We start from the raw sequence: 7,034 nt of genomic DNA, 5'->3' as shown, positions 1-7,034 counted from the left end.
AACACTATTGATTGAATGAATCATTTCCGCGTTCACAACTAGCTCTTCTCAGGTAAGATTTCTCCATTCAATGTTGTGCAGTGTAGAAACCCACAGAAACAGGTATGTGACGATAAGCTGTTTACACTGCGCTGTTGTTACTGTATTAACTAGTTGTTCACTGTTTTGTGCATAATAGCCGCTTTCAGGTTGATGCCAGGGTAGTTAAAACAAATCAATGTCCAAGCTTCAAGGAAGCTGTTACAAGGTACAGTCGAACCTGGCCTTGCAAACACATATCGGTAACAGCCACATGCACCTTACTATAGGCTATAATTCACATGTTCACAGCGACCACCTCTCTACAACGACACATGTTGGTTGGTCCCTTCGGTCGTCGTTATAGACAGGTTCGACTGTACCAAACTTTGCAGACAGTGAAAACTGGGACGAAATGAACCTTTTGACAGAGACTTGAATTGGACCAAATGTTCTTAATTTTGTCGGCAGAGTCAGTGTGTGTGTGTGTGTGTGTGACATTTAGTGAGTGTCATTGCGTTTATGCAATGTTGTTAGCTCTTCTTGATCAGCATGCTCCTGCTTCCAGCCGCCGCGTCTCTCACCGTCCTCCGTCGCCTTGGTACTCGTCCGCTGCGCCTCAGTTGCAAGATGCCAAGCGTGAGAGACGTAGAGCAGAGAGACAATGGTTGAAATCAGGCCTGACTGTTCATAAGCAGATTTTTCAAGTTGCCAACAAAGCAGTCACTAGCATCGTTCACGCAGCCAAGACTGCATTTTACAATGTCAAAATACTCGCATGCTCTTCTTCAAAACAGTTGTACGACATCACTAACACTCTTCTTGGTAAATCTGACTCGTCTCCACTTCCCTCTGAGATTCCTTCTTCTCGTCTTCCTCAGGCTTTCTCCGACTTCTTTGCCAGCAAGATTTCCACACTCCGCCAGTCTCTTGACGCTCTCCCCCCCACCCAGTCCCCCATCCCTGACCCCTCCTATTCTGGCCCTGCCTTCTCCTCATTTCAGCCTGTTACCGAAAGCACAGTCAGAAAAACTATCATGCACGCCGGCATCAAAACATGCGAACTTGACCCCCTTCCCGCCTCTATCCTCACTCACTGTCTAGATACTCTCCTCCCGCATTTCACCTCCGTCATCAACGCCTCTCTCTCATCTGGGTCCTTTCCTGCCATTTTCAAATCCGCTATCCTCCGACCTCTTCTCAAGAAACCTTCCTTGGATCCTGAAAATCTGAAGAACTACAGACCAGTGTCTAATCTCTCATTTCTCTCCAAAATAACAGAAAAAATCGTACTCTCCCAGCTTTTGGACCATCTTGAAGCCAACCACCTTCTCTACTGCAATCAATCTGCCTATCGCTCTGGACACTCGACGGAAACCGCTCTACTGAAAATTAGCAACGACATACTGACTGCACTCGACAACAACGACGTCTGCCTTCTCTCTCTGCTGGACCTGAGCGCGGCATTTGACACTATTGATCATGCCGTGCTCTTGTCCCGCCTTCAAAACTCTTTTGGCATTTCTCAGTCTGTCCTTTCTTGGTTTCAGTCCTATCTCACCGATCGCTACCAGTCTGTCTCTGCGAACGGCCTATCTTCTTCTGCTTCTCCTCTACAGTACGGTGTGCCCCAGGGCTCCGTCCTGGGGCCTATTTTGTTCGTCCTTTACACCCAACCCATCCCTTCAATTGCCGCTCACCACTTTCTCTCTCACCACAGCTTCTCCGACGACAACCAACTCTATCTCTCTGGACCTATCTCTGACCTCCCTCGCCTCATTGCCTCCACCCAGTCTTGTATCACCGACCTCAAGGCGTGGATGGACCTGAATAAGCTGAAGCTTAATGAGGAGAAAACCGAAATGATTCTTGTCTCTCCTAAAAAACATCTCAATCATCCTTCTCTTCCCTCGTCTGTCGATCTCAATGGTTCTTCTATTGCTCTTTCTCCTGCTGTCCGCAACCTAGGTGTCACTCTTGACCAGTCCCTGTCCTTCCATCAGCATGTTGCCAATGTCTGTCGCACTTGCTTCTTTGAAATCCGCCGCATCTCCTCCATCCGTCATCTCCTCACTGAGGATGCCACTAAAACTCTGCTCTGCGCCTTTGTCCTATCCCGACTCGATTATTGCAATTCCATTCTATCTGGCTCTCCCAACTACATCATCGAAAAGCTTCAGCGTGTTCAGAATCATGCCGCCCGCCTCATCTTTCGTTCTTCCAAGCATGACCACATCACCCCTCTTCTTCAAACCCTACACTGGCTGCCTGTTCAACAGAGGATTCAGTTCAAGATCTCCACACTCTGCTTCAGAAACTTTGATCTATCGTCCCCTAGCTATCTTTCTGACCTTCTTGATGTCTACTCCCCCTCTCGCTCCCTAAGATCCTCCGCAGACACCCGCCTTTTTAGGATACCATCAGCACGCACCAAAACATATGGCCAGCGCACCTTCTCCTACCAGGCCCCATCCATCTGGAACCAACTCCCGCATTCACTCAGGCACTCCACATCTATGCAATCATTCAAAACCTCACTCAAAACACACCTCTTCCCTCACTAGTCCGTTAATGACCACACATCACCCTCTCCTGCTGGTCCTTGATCTGTCTCTTTCTTTCTCCTTCTTCCCAGCTAGCAAGCTTTCGTCGGCCGACTGGCGATTTCAGTCGGGTGACGTCGTCATATGTCGTGTGTCGTCGTCCGTTGTCGCGCCGATACCGTTTGACTGTGTGTAAAACTCGGCAAATGTACGTAATAAACCCCGACATCGGCCCGACGCAATGTTGCTGTCGATAAAATTATGCAGAGTTACGGGAGATAACAAATTGATGATCATTATTTTAACATTTGTTACGTCCCCTGTTCAAGCGCAACGGCGTGACATTATGAGACTGACCATGCAAATGCGAAACTAAATTATTCATATTTGTTGACTTTTTTACATAGGAGTAGGATAATTAATTGTAAGTTTTATTTGCATATTTGCAATCAAATACAGCATGAGCTCAAATCATGAGTTTTACATTTTAAAAATACGCCATCATTTACTTGAAATATTCAAATAGCTTTCCTTACGGTAAACAAGATTGAGTGTGCAAATGGCTGCTGCTTTCCCGCGTGAGCGAATTTTATTTGTTTTCTTAGTTCAAGTTAATATCGAAAGAAGAGACATTCTTGGGAATGTTGGACAGCACATTGATGATATGTTATCCGAGACGAATGTCGCCTCGGGATCTCAATCTGAGTGCTGGTCCCAGTGCCACGTGGTGGCGGTGAGAATAGTTGTGTAGCCAGTGAGTCAGGCTCTTGGCAATGACAATCAGATTCAGACGTCAACTCGAGGACACAACCGACGGATGGAGCGAGTAAGTGATTTCGGGTTTTTTTGGCTCTCAATGTTAGTTTTGCTGTTACAGTGAGGGAGGGGGGGGGGGGGGAGTACATACTGCTGTATCTTATTCTGTATATGTAGATGTAGGTGTGTTTTGTCCTGTTACAGTGGGGGAGGGGGTACGTGTTGTACACACTGCTGTAAATATAGATGTAGGTGTGTTTTGTCCTGTTACAGTGGGGGGGGGGGGGTGTATATACTGCTGTAGATGTAGGTGTGTATTGTCCTGTTACAGTGTTACAGGGGGGGGGGGTAACATACTTCTGTAGCTGTAGGGGGAGGGGGGGTACATACTGCTGTAGCTGTTAGTGATTTTTGCACTGTTACACTGGGGGGGGGGGGGGGGTGGAGTACATACTGCTGAATCTGTAGCTGTAAGTGTGGTTTGCACTGTTACACTTGGGGAGGGGGGGGGGGGTGTACATACTGATGTATCTGTAACTGTAGGTGTGACGTGTATTGCATTGTAACACTTGGGGGGGGGGGGGGGGGGGGTGTACATACTGATCTATCTGTAGCTGAGTGTGTGTTTTGCACTGTTACACACTTGGGGGGGGGGGGGGTGTACATACTAACTGCTGAATCTGTAGCTGTATGTGTGTTCTGCACAGTGACACTGGGGGGGGGGGGGGGGGGGGGGGAGGGGGTTGTACATACTGCTGAATCTGTAGCTGTAGGTATGTTTTGTACTGTTACACTTGGGGGGGGGGGGGGGGGTGTGCATACTGATGTATATGCTTGGCGCTGGTGGACAATATTCACTTTTTTGGCCAAAAACACACTTTTTTGGCCAAAAACGTACATTATTGGCCAAAAAGTGTGTTTTTGGCCAAAAACATGTTTTGGCCAAAACTTTTAAGTGCAAAGTTTTGGCCAAAAAAATATTTGGCCAAATCTAAAACATTTGGCCAAATCTTCACTTTTTTGGCCAAATGTTTTAGATTTGGCCAAATATTTTTTTGGCCAAAACTTTTGCATTGAAAGTTTTGGCCAAAAAATAGTTTTGGCCAAAACTTCATTTTTTGGCCAAATCTTTGAGTACCCCTTGGCGCTGATGGACAATATTCATTTTTTTGGCCAAAAACGCCAGTTTTGGCCAAAAAAGCAAAGTTTTGGCCAAAAAAGTATAGTTTTGGCCAAAAACGCCAGTTTTGGCCAAAAACGCCAGTTTTGGCCAAAAAATTATAGTTTTGGCCAAAAAAGTGAAAATTGTCCACCAGCGCCAAGCTGCTTGGCGCTGGTGGACAATATTCACTTTTTTTGCCCAAAACACACTTTTTTGGCCAAAACTGGCGGTTTTGGCCAAAAAAGCAAAGTTTTGGCCAAAAAAGTATAGTTTTGGCCAAAAACGCCAGTTTTGGCCAAAACCGCCAGTTTTGGCCAAAACCACCAGTTTTGGCCAAAAAAGTGTGTTTTTGGCCAAAATAGTGAATATTGTCCACCAGCGCCAAGCTGCTTGGCGCTGGTGGACAATATTCACTTTTTTGGCCAAAAACACACTTTTTTGGCCAAAAACGTACATTTTTGGCCAAAAAAGCAAAGTTTTGGCCAAAAAAGTATAGTTTTGGCCAAAACCGCCAGTTTTGGCCAAAACCACCAGTTTTGGCCAAAAAAGTGTGTTTTTGGCCAAAATAGTGAATATTGTCCACCAGCGCCAAGCTGCTTGGCGCTGGTGGACAATATTCACTTTTTTGGCCAAAAACACACTTTTTTGGCCCAAAACGTACATTTTTGGCCAAAAAAGCAAAGTTTTGGCCAAAAAAGTATAGTTTTGGCCAAAAACGCCAGTTTTGGCCAAAACCGCCAGTTTTGGCCAAAAAAGTGCGTTTTTGGCCAAAAAAGTGAATATTGTTCACCAGCGCCAAGCTGCTTGGCGCTGGTGGACAATATTCACTTATTTTGCCAAAAACACACTTTTTTGGCCAAAACTGGCGGTATTGGCCAAAAAAGCAAAGTTTTGGCCAAAAAAGCAAAGTTTTGGCCAAAAAGAGATTTGGCCAAAAAAGTGAATATTGTCCACCAGCGCCAGCAAATACAAAAGATTTGGCCAAAAAAAGATTTGGCCAAACAAAAAAGATTTGGCCAAAAAGTGAAGATTTGGCCAAATCTTTTTTGTTTGGCCAAATCTTTTTTTGGCCAAATCTTTTTGTGGCAGAAGTTTGGCCAAATCTCCCGTTTTAGCTAACATAAACAGTTTTGGCCAAAACTTTTACATAGAAAGTTTTGGCCAAAAAAAAGTTATAGCCAAATCTATTTTATTTGGCCAAATGTGTGGGTTGTTTTGGCCAAATCTTTGTCTTTTTTGGCCAAAACTGGCGGTTTTTGCCAAAAAAGTGAATATTGTCCACCAGCGCCAAGCATAGATGTAACTAGCTGTAGCTGTAGGTGTGTTATGTACTGTTACAGTAGGGGGGGGGGGGGGTTGAACATACTGCTGTTTTTGTAGCTGTTGGTGTGTTTTGCACACAGGGGAGGGGGGGGGGGGATTGGGGTTGTATACTGCTGTATCTGTAGCTCTATGTGTGTTTTGCGCTCTACACGAGGGAAGGGGGTGGAGTGTTGTATGTTTTGTACTGTTACAGTGGTGGCAGCGGGGGGAGGGGGGTGTACATAATTTTGAATCTGTAGCTGTAAATGAGTTTTGTACTGTTACAGTGGGGGCGGGGGGGGGGGGGGGGGTTGGGGGTTGTACATATTAATGCTGTAGCTGTAGGTGTGTTTTGCACTGTTACACTGGGGGGGGGGGGGGGGTTGTACACACTGCTGTATCTGTAGCAGTAGGTGCGATTTGTGCTGTTACAGTTGGGGGGGGGGGGGGGGGGTACATACTGCTGTAGCTGTAGGTGTTTTTTGCACTGTTACACTTGGGTTGGGGGAGGGGGGGGGGTTGTACATACTGCTGAATCTGTAGCTGTAAGTGTGTTTTGCACTGTTACATTGGGGGGGGGGGGGGGGGGTATACATACTGCTGTAACTGGAGCTGTAGGTGTGTTTTGTACTGTTACTAAGGAGGAGGGGGGTGTACATACGGCTGTAGCTGTAAGTAATTTTTGCACTATGCTGAATCTGTTGCTGTAGGTGTGTTTTATACTGTAATACTGAGGGGGGGGGGGGGGGGGTTGTACATACGGCTGTATCTGTAGCTGTAGGTGTGTTTTGTACTGTTACAGTGAGGGCGGGGGGGGGGGGGGTCTACATACTGCTGTATCTGTAGCTGGTGTTGTGTTTTGCACTGTTACACTGGGGGGGGGGGAGGGGGTTGTACATACTGCTGTATTTGTATCTGTAGGTTTGTTTTCCACTGTAACACTGGGGGGAGGGGGGTTGTACTGCTGTAGCTGTAGCTTTAAGTGAATTTTGCACTGTTACACTTGGGGGGCGGGGGGGGGGGGGGGGGTACATACTGCTGTAGCTGCACCCAGCCAGCAAGACATTAGCGGCCGATAATCGGCCGAACACCCTTCAAAATGTCGGGCCGGTGATGTCAAAAGATACGACGCGGGTGTTGGCCCGACTAACTTTTGCAAAGAGGCAAAGAGGCGGCCGACAGGTGGCCGAACACCTGTACTATGGCGGCACGCATCCGGTCCGATGTTAATCGGCCCGATGGCTTGTTGGACC

General features: G+C 46.8%; 2 protein-coding genes across 2 annotated transcripts in view; both read left to right on the top strand.

The window, feature by feature from the left end:
- The window catches only part of LOC138975636 (transcription intermediary factor 1-beta-like), a 122,464-nt gene continuing 115,430 nt past the window's right edge, over positions 1–7,034 (top strand). The window contains exon 1 of the mRNA XM_070348371.1: positions 1–52. The gene's annotated coding sequence lies outside the window, so the exon portion shown is untranslated. The remainder of the gene's footprint in view (positions 53–7,034) is intronic.
- The window catches only part of LOC138977130 (E3 ubiquitin-protein ligase TRIM33-like), a 13,263-nt gene continuing 6,242 nt past the window's right edge, over positions 14–7,034 (top strand). The window contains exon 1 of the mRNA XM_070350040.1: positions 14–102. The gene's annotated coding sequence lies outside the window, so the exon portion shown is untranslated. The remainder of the gene's footprint in view (positions 103–7,034) is intronic.

Source organism: Littorina saxatilis, linkage group LG9 (genome assembly GCF_037325665.1).
Source record: "Littorina saxatilis isolate snail1 linkage group LG9, US_GU_Lsax_2.0, whole genome shotgun sequence".
NCBI lineage: Eukaryota > Metazoa > Mollusca > Gastropoda > Littorinimorpha > Littorinidae > Littorina > Littorina saxatilis.
This window is presented reverse-complemented; position numbering and strand designations above follow the sequence as displayed.